We start from the raw sequence: 21369 nt of genomic DNA on the forward strand, positions 1-21369 counted from the left end.
TGGTTAATAATAACTGCTCAGGGATTTTGTGAAGAAACATTTCTGATTATCTCCTATACTCACAACAGACCAGGGTGCTGGAACAATTTGTATAATAGAGGTGCTGAGAGCCACTGAACCAAATTGTAAACTCTGTATATGATGGAAACCACCTCAAGCCAGGGTTTGCGGCAGCACTCCTAGGTCCAGCACATATGCAACAGACCATCAAAAATAACTCACAGGAATAATAAGTTTAAATGATTATTCAGAAGCTGTTAAAGTCCTGTTAAAATCATAACCTTAATTCAATGTGAGGAAAGCTTGGAGTGTCAAAGTTAAGGCTGCACAATTAGAAAAGGTATCTACTTTAATTATATATATCTTGCCTTTTGACAATTTGTATTGCTGATTTTAATTTAAAAAGAACATGAATACTTGTGGCACCGTAGAGACTAACAAATTTATTTGAGCATAAGCTTTCATGGGCTACAGCCCACTTCATCAGATGCACAGACTGGAACATATAGTGAGGAGATATATATACATACAGAGAACTTGAAAAGGTGAGAGCTGCCCAACCAACTCTAAGAGGCTAATGAATTAAGGTGAACTGTTGTCAGCAGGAGAAAAAAACTTTTGTAGTGATAATCAAGATAGCCTATTTAAGACAGTTTTTCAAGAAGCTGTGAAGATACTTAACATAGGGGAAATAGATTCAATATGTGTAATGGCTCAGCCATTCCCAGTCTCTATTTAAGCCTAAATTGATAGTATCTAGTTTGCATATCAATTCAAGTTCAGCAGTTTCTTGTTAGAGTCTGTTTTTTGAAGCTTTTCTGTTGCAAAATTGCCACCTTTAAATCTGTTACTGAATGGCCAGAGAGGTTGACGTGTTCTCCTACTGATTTTTGAATGTTATGATTCCTGATGTCAGATTTGTGTCAATTTATTCTTTTGCATAGAGACTGTCCAGTTTGGCCAATGTACATACATTTTAATTTAAGAAAGCATGTGTCCCAGGGTAGCTGCTCCCTGTAACTGAAGTGGGTCCAGCTCTCCTATGCCAGGACAGTTGTGCCCATTTGGCCAATTAAGAAAGTCAGGCAGCACTTGGGGGTCAAAGCACGAGTGAGCTCTAAACAGACTGACTAAAAGTCTTCACACAATTGAGAGGAGAAATTGTCCCTTTTCCATGGTACTTCTGTGGTATCAAAGAAGTTACTCACCTTGTGCAATAACGATGGTTCTTCAAGATGTGTGTCCCTATGGGTGCTCTACTGGAGATGTGTCTGCGCCCTTGCGCTGCTGATTGAAGAACTTCGCTAGCAGTGTCTGTTGGGCCTGCACATGTGCTGTGTCTCCACGTTCTGTGCCATGAGGCTAGCCAGAGCACGTGGGTTAACCATCTTCAGTTCCTTCTCTACTGTTGAGTCATAAGTGAGAACTCCAAAGTAGAGGGAGGAGGGCAGGTAGTGAAGCATTCATAGGCGCACACATCTCGAAAAACCATCGTTACTGCACAAGGTAACTTCTTCTTTGAGTAGTGTCCCTATGGGTGCTCTGCTGTAGGTGACTTCCAAGCAGTACTCCTTGAGACTTTAGAATCAGGTTACTCACAAATTACAGTACTGTGGCACCAAAGATGGCATCAAAGGCAGAGTCCCCAGTGATCGCATAGTGTTCTGTGAAGGTGTTGATGCCCATGTCACCACTCTGCAAATCTCTGAGAAGGAGGCATCCTTCAAGAAGGCAATAGATGAGAAGATTGAGCTCATGGAATATGTACAGATCAAGCCCGGAGGGGTCATGTTTCAAATTTGATAGCACTGTCTGATGCAAGTCGAGACCCACTTGGAGAGTCTTTGGGCTGATATCACTGAGCCCTTAGACCTTTTTGCGATAGAGAGGAATAGTCTAGGGGACTTCCTGAAGGCGTTTGTCCTATTGAGTTAGAATGTAAGGATGCTTCTAATGTCTAAGGTAGTAGTATGGTCTCCCTATTGTCTCGGTGAGGCTTGAAGTAGAAAGTGGGAAGGGGAATAGACTGATTCATGTAAAATGAGGAGGTCACCTTGTGAACAAGTTGTGAAGTACTGATGAGTGCATCTCCCACTCATGGTCATGTGGGAATATGCGACTGATCTTGTCTGCAATCAAGTTTTGCGTGCCCAGGGGGTAAGCTGCAGCAAGGTGAGGTTATGAGAGATGCACCAATTCCATAGTCTCATTTTGGTATGTGATCCAATTATCAGTGGGAGGAAATGGCCACAGGCATTCCTGACTGCTCTGAATTTGAGGAAACTGATGTGCAGGGATATCTCTGCAGTGGACCATTTGCCTTGCGTTAGGAGACTATTTAAATGTGTGCCCCATTCTATGAGGGATCTGTTGGTAGTAAGGAGTGACGAAGATGACTCCTGTGAAAGGGGGATCCCTTTGCGTGCATTGGTTGGGTTCTTCCACCAGTCCAGGGAGTTCTGGATCCTGGTGGGTAGTGTCAGGAGTTTGCCCAGACTGTCTCTGTTCAGTCTTTAAACCGAATTGAACCACATCTGTAGGCATCTCATGTGGAGTCTGGCATGGAGAATCACCACCATGCTTGCTGCCATATGTCCCAGAAGTTGGAGGCAGATTCTGGCTGGCACTTGAGGGATGCATTGAGCTGTATTTATAAGTGAGACCAGGGATAGAAACCTGTCCTGAGGTAGGAAGCCTTTGGCCTGGAGCACATCTAGGTCGGCCTCTATGAATTCCAGGCATTGCACTGGTGTGAGGGTTGACTTCTGGGAATAGATCTGTAGGCCAAGTTCCATGAACAAGCATATTGCGTCCTTGGTGACTCGATGAGCCTCTTGAAGCGATCAGAGTCTGAGGAAACAATCATCCAGGTAAGTGTAGATCATTATCCTTTATGATCGTAGGTGAGTGGCCACCACTGAGAGAACTTTGGAAAATACTCTTGGGGCCGCTGAAAGTCCAAAGCGGGGGACTTTGTACTGGTAGTGGTCGTGCCCCAGAGTGAACCTGAAAAAATGTCTGAGAGTTGATAGTACTGAAATGTGAAAGTAGGCGTCTTGTAAGTAGAGGGCCAAAAACCTGTCTCCCTGTTCCAATGATGGAATGATCATTGATAAGGTGACCATACTGAGGCATGGATGCCAGATGATCTTGGTGCCAAGGACACAGAGTGAAATGGTGATTGCTTTCGGTGATCCCTGGGTTTGTTGAGGAGACTTCTTGCTCTCTTTTTCAATTAATGAGAGGAGTCTTCAGACCATTTCTTTTGACCCACTATCTTTCAAAGTCAAAGGTTGAGGGGAAGACTCATGCCCGCTAAAGGGCTGGAGTTGGAGAGCTGCATCCATAGAGATGATTTTCTGGTGGAGCTCTCTGTTCTTGAGGGATCTTGGTCAGAGCTGCTGGCAGAGGGAACATTTTGTTGGAAAAACAACGAGTTTGGTGGCACCTTAAAGACTATGGATGCACTGAGGGTACTTGTCCATGACCGGATCACTTCACTGCAAGTGAGACATTTCTTGAAGCTCAGAGAGCTGGGCCTACCCTTGTCTGGGGGTGAGAGGAAGGTTCTCCCTCCCCGCCCCCCAAAGGGGTCAACACAAGAACAAAATCTTTCTTTCATTCTTGGCATGGCCAAATAAACAGAAGAAAGCAAAAAAGGTTTTCAGCGAAGCTAAAATTTAATAAATGAAAGTTAACAATCAGCTAACGAACACCTAAAGGCTCTGTCTCTAGCCAAGGGTGGCAGAGAAGGAACTGGGGATGGTTAACCCATATGCACAGGCTAGCCTTGTGGTGCAGCACAAGGAAAGACAGCGCATGTGTCGAATTTATGGACACTGCTACCGAAGTTCTCCAATCAGCTGCAGACATACCTACAGTCCATGGGGACACTACTCAAAGAAGAAACTTGTCTTCAATTCCTGACAGTGTACCAGCTACACCATGCCTCAGCCAGGTGATATAAATACTTCAGCTGCTAAAAGTCTACCATGATGAAATCTTAGCCCCACTGAAGTCAAAGTCAAAACCACCATTGATTCAATGGGGTTACAATTTCACACTCTGGCTCTAGCACTTGGTGGTTCCCAGGCCCCTTCTGCCCAGCTGTCTTCAAATGCCCCACTCCTCTCAGGCTCCCAGATGCCTAGACTCTGTAACCCACCCATCCCAACTGCCTTAATTGCCACAGAATCTCTCCTTCTGGCCACCTATCACTCTCCAAGGCAGGAGGGAAATAGCACCAGCAGACACACTTCATTGCCCTCTGCTGACCCGTCACACTTGCTCATTTTTCAGCTTCTTATGTCTCTCTTATACCGTAATTTCCCTACTTTTCCAGTCACAATATATTTCAAGGGTAGACAAAAATGTGTATAAAACAAAACAAGACCCTCCTCCCTCAGAATGTTTTAAAATATTTGCAGCCTTTAAATAGCACAATCTTTCTCACACACCTCTTTGTGAAACACTGTTTAGTTGAATACTATTTATTCAATTTTTTTATAGTTGGGTAGTCCAACAGAGAAGATTTCTTATAAAACGTTTATACAGCGCATGTACATTTACATGATAACTTACAACTATACTAACCTTCCCTGCCCAGAAGAGTTTGCAAATTGAATAAGATAAAGTAAACACTGGTCACCATGCTACTATTCAGAGTTTAGGAGATCCAGTAAGAACAGCTTCAGGTGGTTCCTGAGTCCTGAAAGAGTCTGATGAAAGAAGTGCCAAGAAGTGTCAAAGCTTCACTGTCTGCTCTCAGAGTTATTAAAAATCCCATTACTCTTGCAACAGTAAAGGTGTTATCCTGGTGTCTTGGACAAACGTCAAATTGGCAGTCACATTTTGCCTCCATCAATTCCCTCTGCCCTTCCAAATTGGATGATATTCTTCTTTGTGCCCTAAGCTACTGTGCATTCTACCTCAGATTACAGTACTGCATTAATGAGCAAAATGAATCCTATGTGTGTCCTGTAAGAGGTGGTCCAACTCCTGCACTCCTTATTTAGGCAAATGCAACTTATTTCCCTTTGTTGGGGTCCAAATTCTCTGCTATGTTCTGTCTCCTTTGTGGTGCCTAAAAGGTGCAAAGAGAACAGAAAGCAGTCAGGTCTGGCCATCTGAGAATTCCCTTGGAGTAGGGGAGCTCTCAGCTGGCACAGAGCCTTGGTACCCAGCTTCTATGCTACGCCACCCTTCACTTGGCCCTTTTGGGTAGAGGGACTATCCAGAGTATGCTGCATTCTGTGGCTATTCTCAGCTGTCATATGGTCCCTCAGGAACTGCAGTCAGCTAGCGTAAATTAGAACAAATCATAGGCTACTCCAATCTATACCAGGGCACAAAGTAGCACACCACCATAAGAATCAAGGAACCATAAACAGTTTCCTGGTTTTTCCCAATCCACATCTACACTGAGCAGAAGCTCAAAGAAGCAAAGAATCTGGGCCTATGTTTCACCTCAATAAGGAGTACAGGATTTGGCCTAGTATAAGTCATTTACTAAAGTCTGTAAAATGCAATTGGATCCATTGATGAAAGGTGCTGTGTTATTTGCACTGACCTTTGGCCAATAAATAAGAGGAAACAAGCAAACGGACAACAGGAATCAATATTTGTCTTTAAAAGAAAAAAAAGAAGGCGGCAATGAGCCCTGAGTTACATCAGTGCAGTGGATATATGTCCTGGTACTTGCATTTCAAATACTTTTTTATTTGTACTTCACTGTACTTGTACTTTTCAGACCATCAAGAAATCACTATAATGAAGTGAGATCTGGTCTTTTCATGATACTTCCCTTTCCATATGGTAGAAATGTAAAAAATATGAATCAGTGGGGAAGAATATAGAGCCTGCAGTGCTACTTCCTAGCCTTTACTAACCTCCAGGGGGTAGGAGCAGGAGGGTTACAAAGAAAGTCAGGGACAGAACGGACTGACTGGGAGAAGTGGGAAAATGTAAACAGCCATTGAAAAGAAGAAATGGGGTAGAAATTGTGAGAGAAAGGGAAAAGCAGCACTGCAGGTACAAATGCACAAAGGAAGGGGTCATGATTCATTGTATAATGCTGCAAAAGTCACAGCACTTCCATCTGCCTCAGTTTACCAGCCTGTCAAATGGATGGAATTCTCACTAACATACAGGCAGGTGAAGGGACCTTATCATCCTCAGACAGAAGTATTTCCAGTAGCAAACATTAATTATTTTTGATGCAGGTAAATAGGATGAATCAGAAAATCCTCACACTGTTACACACTTACATCCTGTTAAAATGTCACATAAGGAGCTACTTAGACCTTCCAGACTTGTGCATTATTCAGCATGGTGGCCAGTATAGACCGCATTGCCTGTGCAGTGTGTCTGGAGGCAGAACCACGTGGTTGGCCAAACTTCAGGAGTCTGATGCAGCTCCATCTCCTGGGTATAATCTGTGTTTGCCGGGAAGCTCCCTCTTCTAGGAAGGATGTGTGGAGGACCTTTTGGGGGGGGGGGGTGCTCTCTTTTGTAGGAAGGGTGTATGCTCCTTGGGGGGAAGCTCTCTCAGCTGGCATGTGTGTAAAGGGGATGTTCTGAAGGAGGAAGTCAGCATCCTCATCTGGTTGTGTGTATGAGAGGATATTTTGGAAAAAAGGTGGGGACCTCTCTTCCATATGTTTTTGGGGGAATCTCTTGGAGGGAGCAGCACTTCTCTTGGGTAGGATCGGATAGGGGAATGGTTGCTTTTTGGGGGACAGCCCTCTTTTCTTCACATTGGGTGGGATGTGTGTAGGGGAGATATTTTGGGGAGCAGCTTTCTACCTGCTAAAAGATGTGTATGTTTTTGGAAGCAGGGCTAGACCCTCTCTCTGCTCTGTGTGTGTGGGGGGGCGGGGGGTATGGTGTTTGGGAGGGGTGGTGTGTGTGGGATCTTGGAGGGGGGAAGCACTTTTCTAGGGTGTGGAGGGATATTTGGAGGGGAAACTCTTTTCTGGAGGGGTGAGTGTGTAGGGAGGTCCCTATACGTAGGGGATAATGTAGGGGGAGGAAGCCCCTTTCCAGGGTGTTTGTGTGTGGGGAGTCCCTTTCCGGGGAGAGGTGTGCGTGTAAGGGGAGGGGTGTGGGGAGACAGGGGGGAAGCCCCTTTCCCTGGCGGGCGGGCGGGGGGGACCCTGCGTCCGGGCTGGGGCGCGTTACTCTTGCAGGTTTGCAAGCAGTAGTTGGATCTGGCTGCCCGGCGCCTGATGGGCTCTGCAGTGGCCGCCGCAGACACTAGGTGTCGCCCTGGCCCCGCTCTGCCGCGGCCCCCCCGGGCTCCGGCTGCGCTGTCTCCTAGCGAGTGGCTGGAACAGGCAGCAGCGCCGCAGCGGAGGGAGCCCTGGCAGCCCGCCTCGCCCCGCAGCAGCGCGTCCCCAGGGCCGCGCCCCCGCTCGCAGCTCCCACCGGTGGCCAGCGACTGCCTGCCGAGGACCGGCCGCCCGCGGTGCTCTGGGGCGACCGCCGGAGCGGGGTCGGGAGCCGCGGAGGCGGCGGCAGCGGCTCGGGGAGCAGCCATGTTGGAGAGGGGAGTAAAGTGACTCTTGGCGGGGCGGGGAGGGGAAGGGAAGCCGCCGGGGCCCCGCAGCGCCTGGGCGTAGGAAGCGGCTCTCCGGGCGGCGGAGCGAGGGGGCTCGGCTCCAGGAGGCGGCTGCGTCCGGCCGCGCTTAGGAGGGGGAGGAACCGCTCCCTCCCCCACTCCGGACCAGCGGAGACCCGGCGCGGCTGGTGAGTTGGGGCTGCCCGTTGTCTCCTCTCCCCGGGGTGGGGGTCCCGCTCCCGGGGCTGAGCCGGGCCGGGCCCGAGGGAGGGGGCAGCCTTGGACCTGGGTGGGGTAGAACTGGGCCCAGAGGGGGCTGGGCCTGGGCCTGGGACGGGCGAGGGGCTGTCAGAGCAGCGCCGGGGGTGACCAGGTGCCGACGTGGCTCTGCCCCCCGGCCGTGACCCCGTGGGGCGGGGGGGCTGCCAGGGCCGCTCCGGGGGCGGGACAGGGTCGGGGTTACGGCCGCGGAGCCCCCGGCCCCTCCTGCGTTTCCGGGATGTGACTGCAGCAGGCAAGCGGCGGCCCGCGGGGTAACACAAATGGGTCCCGGCGGCGGCCCCGCGGCTCCCTGGAGGCGATGCGACGACACTGACTAAGGCAGCCAGGACGCGGCGCGATCCTACCCCGTTGTGTGCGGGGTGTGGGGAGGGAAGGGGGAGTCCTGCTGCTGCTGGTGCTACTAACCATTTTGAAAAATTGAAGGCACAAGCAAGTTAGGCCTGAAGGAAAAGTTGATTGTTGCCCTGACTGCCTCGTTCAGTGTCGTTGATGTGAATTTTATGCCTAAGCTCATTTCTTCCCCCGCCGAAAGATGTTTCTCTCCCTGACAGCTCTTCTCCTCCAGCCCCCACACGTATGACACAGGCACTTACACTGCAGGGTTTTTTCTCTTCCTCATTTTTCCTTGACTAAAGATTGTTTTTTGCCCTAAGCTTTGGAAAGGGTTTTCAAATGATAGGATCCATGAACACTTATTGACCCTGAACGGCTGAGAATTCCCTCTCTCCTTCCCCTCCTCTCTGGGGTCTGTAATATCATAGATGCAGCATGCGCAAAATAGCTCTTCTCCCGCAAGAAAGGGGGAAACCACTTGGCATGAATCACATTATATTTAGTGGAAAGTCATCACACTTTATATAATAGAATTCGCAGAAATGGAATAGCTGCTTCTCAAACAGTATTTTGCTGGCCTTGATCCCTTTTATCTCTCCTCTGTGCAACACTTTTGGTTGCTGGAGAGAATTTAAAAGTTGCTTTGAATTTGGTAGTGTCCTTGGCACCTTGTTTATGACAGTTAACAATATTGCCACTGCTGTGAGGAAAATCAGGCAGAGGCATACCATAGCACAGGCCAAAGAATTCCTTTCAGAAACTCTGCATGCTTCCCCCCCCCCCCCCCCACACTTTATTCAAGGGTACAAAGTAAAAAAAAACAACCTGCCCCCCACCCCAGACACCTACCTTGCAGTAGCAGCAAAGAATCCTGTGGCACCTTATAGACTAACAGACGTTTTGGAGCATGAGCTTTCTGGGTGAATACCCACTTCCTGAGATGCATGTCAAGTGGGTATTCACCCACGAAAGCTCATGCTCCAAAACGTCTGTTAGTCTATAAGGTGCCACAGGATTCTTTGCTGCTTTTACAGATCCAGACTAACACGGCTACCCTCTGATACTTGCTACCTTGCAGTGACTCAGCTTTGGATTTTGTGTTGGGGCAATAAATGTTCATGTCGCTTTTTAAATTTATTTATTTTTGATTGCATTCGAGTTGGAGAGCAACTTGCCCTGAAATGGGATGTTAAAAGCTGGGATGCTTTGGGGCAGATTAAAGATTAATGGAAACTGGGACTTGGTACTAAATTTGGATTTATATAAATATAGTTCAGAAAGTAAAGTAGATGATCTGGCATTGTATGCGTTTAAGATGTTAGATAAATTGAGATGTGCTTTATTGAAATTCTATGTTCTGATTTTGTGACACATCTGCATACATTTGTTAATGGTTGGAGACAAACTAGGTTTTGCCTAATTAACATTAAAATACCAAATATAATTAGATATTGAACTAAGTCTTTAAAAATAGTTTTGTATTTTTACTTGAAAGGACAATGTAATACAGTATATAGAAGTAGTTGCCACATTAAGCTAGTAAAAGGTCATTAAACGTTCAGACCCCAAAACATACTTTTTATTTTGGTGTACCTATTTAAATAGCATTGTTTTTTACAGGACAGACTGTGGATTATGAGATCTTCAATAAGGAGAACATGATATTTAGGTTCCTATCAGGGCCGGGTCTAGCAATTTCGGCGCCCGAAGCACGGCGGCATGCCGCGGGGGGCGCTCTGCCGCTCGCCGGTCCCGCGGCTCCGGTGGACCTCCCGAAGGCGTTTCTGCGGGAGGTCCACTGGAGCTGCGGGACCAGCGGACCGTCCGCAGAAACGCCTGCGGCAGGTCTACTGAAGCCGCGGGACCAGCGGACCCTCCGCAGAAATGCCTGCGGGAGGTCCACCGGAGCCCCCTGCCGGCAATCAGCAGAACCCCCCCGCGCTGTGTCTCCCCAAGCACACGCTTGGCGCGCTGTGGTGTAGAGCCGGCCCTGGTTCCTATCGTGCAAGCTGTTCTCCACACATGAGAACCTACCTCTGCAAAAAGCTCCACAGTAGACAGTGGGGCTCTACTTGGGTACAGAGATTCCTCCACATGGAGCAGCTTGCAGAACAGGACAAAATCATGCGTAGAAAGTGGAGAGTTGTTTCATCTCTTCTATGGTTGGAGCATGTAGTGTCTTTGCTGACCTTTTATTATGTAAAACACTAGAGATAGTCTGTTAGCTACTAATAAGTAAATATCTTCAAAATATTCTGGAGAATTCCATCTATAACAGTTGAGAACAAAATTGCTTTGTTTTCTCAACCATCCTTGCTTTAATTTCTCCATACATCTTAGGAGTCTGAATAAAACATGATTGCTAGTTAGTCTGAATATTAAGAGTTAATATTCTGTATGATTATATTGATGAACAGTTGTACTTTTAGAGTAGAATTGTGCAGAATTTTTTAAAATTGATTATCAGAATTTAAATCCTGCTCATTTCTTAAATTACTGTCTGCTGCTGAAAGGAAAAACTAGGCTTTTAGTGTAGTGTTTTATTTTATTCATATCTGTTTCAACTAGTCTTAATAAAACTAGGTTCAGTATAGTGTATTTAAACAGTCCAATCTGAGAAGTGCACTTTTTTTTCAAGATGGAAAAATAAAGGATTTATTCAGAAAAGGGTAACCTGGAGAAGGATTCAATGAATTCACTATATGAATCTCTGTTACACAAATACCTTTTTTTTTTCTTGTTTTCCCTTTTTGATGAGAACATCGGAAACCAGGGGAATTTCACATACTTTTCAGCTTTTACTCAAGAACAGCTAAACAACTCTTTTAAAAAACACATAGCTGATATCTTCTGCATTGAATTTTTAGTTCAAATGCAGTTTTAAAATGCACAATATAATGTCCCAAACCCAGGATTTATCATGGAAATACTGTCCCTAGCTTAAACATTGTGGTAAACATTGTGTTTGTACTGTAAATCATTAAAAATGTTTATTAACTATAATTCTCTGTCCTCTTCTCCACATCAGATAACTTTTTTGACGTGTTAAGTGTCATCTCACCCTTCATTAAGTGTTTCTGTTAAAGCCCCTAGGGTTTATAAATATATTGTAAAAACATTGCTCTACTTAAAAACATGGTATAAAATGCATTTGGCCAAGAAGTTCTAGGAACGTAATGAAATATGTCTGTGCTTCCTAGCTGCTGCTTGCCTGTGGGGTGAGCTTTGATGCCTCATTGGCCAAAACTTCACATTTACACTTGAAACTAAATAATCCTCTGTACTTAAATCAATACACATCTGTCATTTTGACTAAACTGCCTGAATAATAGCTCTAGCAGATGTTAGTTTCCTCCTCTTTTGTGAAGGGAGGTGTTAACTTCAAAGCTCAGTTGAAACCACTTAAATAAGAAAACTTCTAAACAACAGTCTAAGCCCCAAAACATTCTTGGGTTGTGATATTTAACCATTGATGTTGACTCTTGCAATGTGGGGGAAAACGCCATAATTAGATCCAGCTTGCCAATTCAGTGCACAAGAATTAAAAAAAAAAAAAATTCAGCTTCTATTTATTCTAGTTGTAACAGGAATGCATATTTAATCAAAGTACAGTGTAGCCATCTTGCCTCAAAATAACCTCGGTTAGTGGTTCAGATTGTAATTTTTAAAGAGTGTAGTTTCCTTGACAGATTCCAAGTGACTAGTGAAAGAACTGATAAATGTTAGTTGCTTAATGGAGGTGGCTTTTTAATACAGTAGGAGCAGAACTGTATTTGGTAGACTTAGGTTGGGAATGTGGGGCAGGCTGAAGAAAGGAGGTAACCTAATAAACGTGATTTCTAGTACAGATTGCACTGCACTTCCCTCCCCCCCCCCCCGCCCCGGTATATCTATACTTCCACTTAACTTTATTGGAACGTGTTACTATTATTGGAGCAAAGTGTGAAGTCATACAAGAATACAGTTTCTTTTTTAGAACTAGGACCGGACAGAGTAATAGATATTTATAGAGTTTACGGCCAGAAGAGTGCACTAGTTCATCTAGTCTGACCTGCTGTATGTCATAGGCCATCGCCACCCAGCATCCGCACACTAAACCCAACAACCAACATTATATGAAAGTATTGTAGGCCACAGGAGACTAAACTGTTATGTGCCACAGACAGTGAATAGGACATACCGAGATGCACTGATGCTCTTAGTCAGTCTGAAAGCATAACTATGTTGTTTATATGGAATTATAGAAACTAGAGATGGAAAAGACCAATTAAGTCATTTAATCATCCTCCTGCCAATGTAGAGTTCTTTTCCTTTGAGATGATTTAGTACTTAGATCCTGTCAGTATTGGGCAACAAACCATACCAATACAAAATTCTCTGCCACATTTACGTGTTTGAGTTCTGACACAATTTTTTTTAATTAAGTAGATAATTTGGTTCAGTATGGAATAGTATATTAACATAGTCTTGACAAATAACAAAGGAATTTGGAGGAACTGATCTGAGGAAAGTTTAGAAACTCTGTGGATGTCTTGGTCAGGTAACACCTGGGCATGTGGCAGGGAGAGAAAAGAGGAGATGATTGTCTACATACCATAATCTGATAAGTAAAAATACCAATTATGACTGGGAGTCATATTATAATTGGGCATAATAGAATGAAATTATGCAAGGGAAAACTTGATGAACTTTAGGAAAGTTTCTAAACTAAAATATTTTGGAGGTTTTCTTAAAAACATAACTATGCCTCAGCCCAATATCACAACCCATGGGTCTTTGTGTTCTAACTTTTCTGCCAATGTAGATAAAAAAAAATTGTACTATAATCATGTTGAGGGGACAGGCTGGTCTTGAAGAAGGTCTTAATCCGTTCTTTTTTAGAAAGATGTTTGGCTTTATCATTTATTAAACAGTTTTTTTGGTTTTTGTTTTACAAGAGAAATACAAAAGCTAATGCAACGAACAGAACGGTTAAATACAATTATGATGATAAAGGAATGCTAGCAGACAAGCCTTATTGCTTGCTTTATTCTTTTAGTTTTTCCTTTTACTACCATAAGCAGACCTTAATGGATGTTGCAATTAGGAATTTTTCTTATGTTTTCCCTTCCTTTATTTATTTATTTTTTTTAATCCACTGCTTGCAATTATACTTCTGCACACACTCCCTGTTGGTGTTTTCAAACACTGGTAGAACAGTTACCATCTCTCATCACCTTCCCCTCACACAGCTGATGTATGGTTATTATAAACACATGTAGTCCCTGATCCTGGATTTACATATGTTCTTAATGTCAATGAGAATAACCACATGCTTAAAGTTAAGTATGTGCATAATTGTGTTTGCAAGATCATGACCTTTGCTTCTCAGGAGTATTATAGATTAGGGAAATTTGCAGTGTGTCATTACACTGAAGTCGTTACAACACTACAAATTTCCATAATCTAAACAGTGTTTCTTCAGAAACTAATTTCTCCAAGCATTTTGTTGCTCGTCTCTGAATTCTGTTTGATTTTTCTGATACTGAGGTGCTGTTTATGTATTTTATTTAGCTTTAAACCCCAAACATGTCTATACAGTATTTTTTAGGAAACTTAACAAATAACCATAGACTGGAAGAGACCTTGAGAGTCCGGCCTTGAGTGCAGGGGACTGGACCTAAGTATTATCTAGACCATCCCTGACAGGTGTTTGTCCAACCTGCTCTTAAAAATCCCCAATGATAGAGATTCCACAATGTCCCTAGGCAATTTATTCCAGTGTTTAACCACTCTGCCAGTTAGGAAGTTTTCCCTAATGTCCAAACCTAAGCACCCTTGCTGCAATTTAAGCCCTCTGCTTCTTGTCCTATCCTCAGAGGTTACGAACAACAGTTTTTCTCCGTCCTCCATGTAACAACCTTTTATGTACTGAAAAGCTGTTATCATGTCCCCTCTCAGCCTTCTCTTCTCCAGACTAAACAAACTCAGTATTTTCAATTTTCCCTCATAGGTCATGTTTTCTAGACCTTTAATCATTTTTGTTGCTCTTCTCTCGACTTTCTCCAATTTGTCCACATCTTTCCTGTGGTGCCCAGAACTGGACACAATACTCCAGTTGAGCCCTAATCAGCGTGGAGTAGAGCAGAAGAAATACTTCTCATATCTTGGTTATAATACTCCTGCTAATACGTTCCAGAATAATGTTTGCTTTTTTTGCAACAGCGTTACACTGTTGACTCATATTTAACTTGTGATCCACTATGACCCCCAGATCCCTTTCCGCACTACTCCCTCTTAGGCAGTCATTTCCTATTTTGTATGTGTGCAACTGATTGTTCCTTCCTCAGTGGAGTACTTTGCATTTTTCCTTATTGAATTTCATCCTATTTACTTCAGATCATTTCTCCAGTTTGTCCAGATCATTTTAAAGTTTAATCCTGTCCTCCAAACTACATGCAACCTCTCCCAGCTTGATATCATCCGCAAACTTCATAAGTGTACTCTCTATGCCATTATCTAAATCATCGATGAAGATATTGAACAGAACAGAACCCAGAACCGATCCCTGTGGGACCCCACTCGTTATGCCCTTCCAACATGATTGTGAACCACTGATAATTACTCTCTGGGAACAGTTTTCCAACCAGTTATGCACCCACCTTATAATAGCTCTATCTAGGTTGTATTTTCCTAGTTTGTTTACGAAAAGGTTGTGCGAGACAGTATCAAAAGCCTTACTGAAGTCAAGCTATACCATATCTACCACTTCCCCCCATCCACAAGACTTGTTAACCTGATAGCTTTCTTTGACAGGGTGGTTTGACACAATTTGTTCTTGACAAATCTATGCTGACTGCAGTTTATCACCTTATTATTTTCTAGGTGTTTGAAAATTGATTGCCTAATTATTTACTCCATTATCTTTCCGGGTATAGAAGTTAAGATGACTGGTCTGTAATTCCCCGGGTTGTCCTTATTTCCCTTTTAACAGATGGGCACTATATTTGCCCTTTTTCAGTCTTCTGGAATGTCTCCCGTCTTCCATGACTTTTCAAAGATAATTGCTAATGGCTCAGATATCTCCTCAGACAGCTCCTTGTGTATTCCAGGATGCATTTCATCAGGCCCTGGTGATTTGAAGACATCTAACTTGTCTAAGTAATTTTTGACTTGTTCTTTCCCTATTTTAGACTCTGATCCTACCTCTTTTCCTCTGGCATTCACTATATTAGACATCCAGTCGCCACCAACCTTCTTTGTGAAAACTGAAACAAAGAAGTCATTAAACACCTCTGCCATTTCCACATTTTCTATTATTATCTTTCCCCCGTTATTGAGTAACGGGCCTACTCTGCCCTGAAGTACACTGTAATGAAATGTACAATAATGAGTTGCCAGGTTGGTGTTTGCTACAGACTACCAAATCACACTAAGGAACAGGTTGACCAACCCATAACCATCTGTGTGTAATGTATAGGGGGAAAAGTTGCCATATCATGGGGGATTTCAATCTGAATGACATATGTTGAAGGTGTCCTCATATTGCCAATACTAAATCATCCTTGGAATTTCTAAAAAGTATAGATGACAGTTTTCTAACTTAAAAAATGTTGTATAACATAGGGGAATTGTATGTTAGACCCAATTCTGACTGATAAAGAAGAATTGATCACAGAGCTAAAAGTTAGTAGTTACTTAGGTGCAAGTGATCATGATTTGATTACATTTGTTATATATAAACACAATCAAGTCCAAACCAGTAACATATATACTTGGTGCTTTAAAGATGCTAATATCACAAAACTGAAAACAACTATGAATAAAATCAAGTGGGAGAAAGAACTTAATCAGAAAAATGTGAATGATAATTGAGCACTGTTTAAGAACATTTTACTAGAGGCCCCAAAAGCCACAATTGAGAGAGAAGGCTACACTAGTTAAAAAAACAGCCTGCTTTAGGGGAGAAATGAAGGCAGCTATATGAAAGCAAATATAAATAAAGAAACATTGATAGCAGTGAATATTAATTAGAGGATAGGAACTGAAGAAAATTGATTAGGAAAGCAAAAATATACAAGGACCTGGAAGAAAATGAAAACTCGTTACTGACCAAATTTACAGATGTCACAGAGATTGGGGAAATTGTAAATAATGAAGAGGACAAGTCACTGATACTAAATAATCCAGATTGCTTTGTAAGATGGGCACAAACAAACAATATGTATTTCATTATGGCCAAAATGTAAAGTAATGCATATAGATCCAGAAATTGGATGCCATACTTAGAGTGTGATCCTTGGATGTGTACACAGGAATATTGATTAATGGTAGAGAGATTAAATTCATATGGATTTGGCTGTGATATTACTGCTACTGGAATTCTGTAGCTGGTTCTGGAGTCCACAATTAAAAAAAAAAGTTGAAAAATTGTAGATACTTCAGAGAATGATTAAAGGATTGGAAAAATGCCTGATAATGAAAGATCTAATGAGCTCAGGCTATTTATTTTATCAAAAAGAAGTTTAAGGGGTGAGGTTTCTCTGTAAGCACTGAAATGGGAAATAATAATTTGATATTAGAGGGATCTTCAGTCTATCAGGAAAAGATATGACAAGATCTAATGTCTGAAAGTAGAAGCTAGACAAATTTAAATTAAAAATAAGGTGCAACTTTTTAACAGTGAGGGTAATTAACCATTGGAACAATTTACTATGGGTTATGGGTGGATTCTCAGTCACTGGAAATTTGTTAATGAAGATTGGATTTTTTTTAAAAAACATGGTCTATTTCAAACCTCTATTAAATGAGGGAAGTCCTATGTCCTATGTTATGCACAAGGTCAGGTTAGATTGTGGTCCCTTCTGGTCTTCATAATCTGTGGAAAAATAACATTCCTACCAAGAAGCATAAAATACTTGTTTTCTGGCCTCACATCAACTCAGCATCTAGTAAATCAAAGCAGCAGTAAAACCCCTTTCACCCTCACCTTTGGCAACATACCTTCAACATCATCCACTCCCCCAGCCCGCTCCCCCCCTCTACCCGTACCCCAAACTCTGTTAAGTGGCTTTTATAGCATGCCTGGAAAGTTATCACATTTGTGTTATTTTGGATGAAAGGAGAGAATAAGTTCTAGGGTGGGCTCTTACAAAGAATACCCACCTATCTTAACTGCTGTTTTGCTATGCCTTAGAGAGGCCTATTCTCTCTCTGGTCTGTGATGGGATACTGCTTCTGCAGTCAAAATTGGCTTTTTTTGTATGACATCACATTGCAAGATCATATCTAAATTGCTGTCCACCATTACTATCATTAATATCCAATTAATTCCTTCCTATGATTCTTTTTCCCCCTCTTATATGTTAAATAGCACTTCTTCATGTTAAGTTTTATTTTATTTCCTGTTCAAATGTCTAACCTCTGGAAGTCCTTTTGCATACTTTCTCTGTCCACACTTGAATTAAGAGTTGTTGAACACATTATTATTTTAATTTATATCAATGTTTTTGTGAGCAGGAGGGATTCCAGCCCAGCTTCAAAACAAATGAGTATAAGCTAAATAGAGTCAGAATTTACTCACTAAGGAATAACCCCTGACCTTAGTGGGAGAGAGCAGAAAATGACACCCTCCCTTCCTAAGACAGGCACCTGATACGGGCTGAGGACAAACAATCCTTCTCCCCAGAAAAGTGCTTGCACTGCTTTTGAGTAGGAATAGAGGAAAGTTAGTGAAATGGGGACAGAAGGGGACTTCTGCAGCCTGTAGAATCCCAGGGTTAGATCCTCAGTATACATTTGTCATGGTTTCTTTAAAGTCAGTGAAGATTGCCACAGTTCAGCACAACTACACTGTATTTCCCTTCAGTGGTTTAGCAAAGGTACACACTCTTGTCTTCCAGCTTCCTAGCCATTGCCTTTCTGAGTGGAGAGCTGTGTGTGTGTCTCCCTTCAGACTGTGGTATTTCCAGGCCGCATAGTTCTCTGTCTTCACTGTGTAATTCCCAGCACAGACAGGTTGCTCAGGGACCCCTGCTTGCTTTCTCTTCAGAGATGGTTAACAGGTGTAATTGCCACAGTTATAAGGTACCACACACCACTTTCTACCTGAGCCTACTTAATCATTACAGAGAAAACAAATTAAAAATAAGAAATAACCTACACGCATGCTAATAAGTTCACCAGAATTAACCCCAACCCTTACATCAGTGTTTCCCAAACTTGGGATGCCGCTTGTGTAGGGAAAGCCCCTGGCAGGTGTGTACCTGCTATGTCTGCAGGTTTGGCTGATCACGGCTCCCACTGGCTGTGGTTTGCTGCTCCAGGCCAATGGGAGCCGCTGGAAGCGGTGAGGGCCGAGGGACGTGCTGGCTGCTGCTTTTAGCAGCTCCCATTGGCCTGGAGCACCGAACTGCGGCCAGTGGGAGCCATGATTGGCTGGACATGCAGACGCGGCAGGTAAACAGACCGGCCCTCCCTGCTAGGGGTTTTCCCTACAGAAGCGGCATCCCAAGTTTGGGAAACACTGCCTTACGTGAATTGTGTCAGGAGCAGTCTTTCAGCTCCCCACCCAAGAGGATTCCTTTGTGGTCACAAGTTCATCACAGCTCTAGCTCAGAACAAGCACTCATCCCTTCCAGCCCTACTCTAAGGATTGGGGGCCCTCAGTGGACCAGGGATCCTGTTAGTTTGCTGGATCAGGAAAAAGGCCATGAGCTAGTTTAAAACAAGGCTATTTAACCAAAAACCCTTTATTTGTCTTTTGGTCTCTGGAGAATTCAGTTTGATCTAGTATATGCATACCTCTCCGTGTGTGTGTGACTTCAAAGGATTGATAATTTAAGAAGTACGTTAGCATCCCCACTCCCTACTAGAGAAGGAACATAAAATGCCACAACTCATACACAATTACATTTTTAATACAATGTAACCCAAAGGTGTTAACCCTAAGTCTGTGAGGTTTAACTTAATTCAGTGACGTTCATTCAGTATATTGCAGGAAATTGTCAGTCTGTTACAAAGTCAGTTTACACCAGTTGAAGACAGCCCCCAACTGTCCTTACTGATAATGTTTCTCTGTCCCACAGCTGCTTCTCTCTTCAGCAGCTGTCCTTTCTGCTCCTGATTTTTACAGGAGTACTATATATGCTATGATGTTTGGGATGGAGTCTTCGGAGGCTCCCTCATAGCTGCTGCAGGGCTCCTGTTTGATGCAATATATCCTGCCTCCAGAGTTTTCAAAACATATAACTGAGACTTGTTCACTTAACAAAAAACAAAAAACAAAATGAAAGTATGGGACGGAGCAATCTTTCAAGGCTCAGCATGCCTTCAGTAGGTTTTGAACGTGGATAACTGCACTAAAACGAACCTGGGTGAGTGCACATTTCCTGTGGTGTGTGAATGGGGTTTCCAAAATGAGCTTGGGAAAAACAGTAGTATGAAAATACCTTGTAAGGTCTGTTATTAAAATAAAAGGACAATTCCCTGAATAGTTGTTGATGTAAAATTTAATATGTAACTCTGAAGAGTTGAAGGTATTTTATTAACCTAAAATATTATATAAGTACAGTTATAGGTGACATCATAATATAACATAATTGACACATTCAAAATATCCAGGAACTAAAAAGTACTTGTTTGTTCTCAGTTTTATTTAGTAAAGCTCTGGAGTAGAGCTCATATCTAACATACAACGCAAATCTTGTAACAAATGTTTTGATCTGCTTTAGTTGTACAGTCTGGCTTTGTCTAGAGTGATATTACCCAAAGTACAATTTGGACTGTTGAACAACTGTGTCCCCTGAATTCTCCAGCCTGGGGTGTCTTTTATAGTGTGGTGCTGTGAGAGCTACCACGCCCGGTCTGCTGTCACACAGCTTCCAGCATTTAAGTTACTCCCAGTTATATTGTACAGTAGAACCTCAGAGTTAATGAACACCAGAGTTATGAACTGACCAGTCAATCACACACCTCATTGGAACTGAAAGTAAGCAATCTGGCAGCAGAGGACCCCTCCCCACCCAAAAAAAGCAAGCAAATACTGGAGAGTACAATACTGCGTTACATATAAACCACTAAAAAATAAAGGGAAAGTTTAAAAAAAGATTTTGACAGGTAAGGGAACTGTTTCCGTGCTTGTTTCATTTAAATTAAGATGGTTAAAAGCAGCATTTGTCTTCTGCAAAGGAAAGTTTTAAAGCTGAATTAAGTCAATATTCAGTTGTAAACTTTTGAAAGAACAACCATAATGTTTTGTTCAGGGTTACAAACATTTCAGAGTTACGAACAACCTCCATTCCCAAGGTGTTCATAACTCTGAGGTTCTACTGTATGAGTGTTATAGCCAGCCACTCTTGAATTACACTACAGAGCAACGCCAGCAAATTCCCACTCCCGAAATTCCCCAGAAATGTACATCTTGAACTGCCCGGCTCTCTCCTGGATAATACAAGCTCATACAAAATCTGTCATTTTATTAATAGAAAATGATATGCACAAGTCCTGTTATTCCAAATACTTCAATCCAAACACACTGGTTTAGGTTGAAACAATAAACAAATGTATTAAATCTGCACAAAGATAGATTTTAAGTGGCTACAAGTAATGAGGCATAAAAGTAAAAATTGGTTACAAGAAAATAAAAGTAAAATGCAATTAAAGCTTAACTTAACAAGCTGAATGGATTCCAAGCAAAGGTCTCTCTCACCGCATGTTTCAGCAGTCTTACTGGCTGAATTTCTTTTGGTCAGCATCTCTCCCCAGTCCAATACTGCTTCCTTTGTTCTTCAGGTGTTAGGAAAGTCATGGGTAGAGGGGAAGGAAGAGGGCATCTGCTCTCCCTTTTTATAGTTATTTTCTACATCTGAGGTTCAGGAGACAGAAACTCTGTGTAGATGGGAACCACAAACTGTTTCTTTGTCGATGTAGATTTTTCACTCACACTCTCTTTCTGCCGAAGAATGACCACTTAACCAGGTGATGTCCATTTGATTTTGTTGACTCCTGGTTGAGGTGTCAGCCTTTTGTCTCTGGGGAACTGGTGTGTGACTGCTCTCTAGATTATGAACATGTCTTAGTAATATCATACAGTAGAATCTTATCACTTTACATACAATGTTGCCAGACATATTTTACCATGACAATAGTGCTCAGCAAATCGAGTTTTCAAATGATACCTCACAAGGCATATTTTGTACATAATTTTTCATAATCCT

General features: G+C 42.9%; 1 protein-coding gene across 2 annotated transcripts in view; it reads left to right on the forward strand.

The window, feature by feature from the left end:
• Positions 1-7580: 7580 nt before the first annotated feature.
• Positions 7581-21369, forward strand: part of CDK17 (cyclin dependent kinase 17) — a 184053-nt gene continuing 170264 nt past the window's right edge. For both annotated transcript variants that reach the window (XM_030548508.1, XM_030548507.1), the window contains exon 1: positions 7581-7746. The gene's annotated coding sequence lies outside the window, so the exon portion shown is untranslated. The remainder of the gene's footprint in view (positions 7747-21369) is intronic.

The sequence above is a fragment of the Gopherus evgoodei genome, chromosome 1 (assembly GCF_007399415.2).
Source record: "Gopherus evgoodei ecotype Sinaloan lineage chromosome 1, rGopEvg1_v1.p, whole genome shotgun sequence".
NCBI classification, from domain to species: Eukaryota; Metazoa; Chordata; order Testudines; family Testudinidae; genus Gopherus; species Gopherus evgoodei.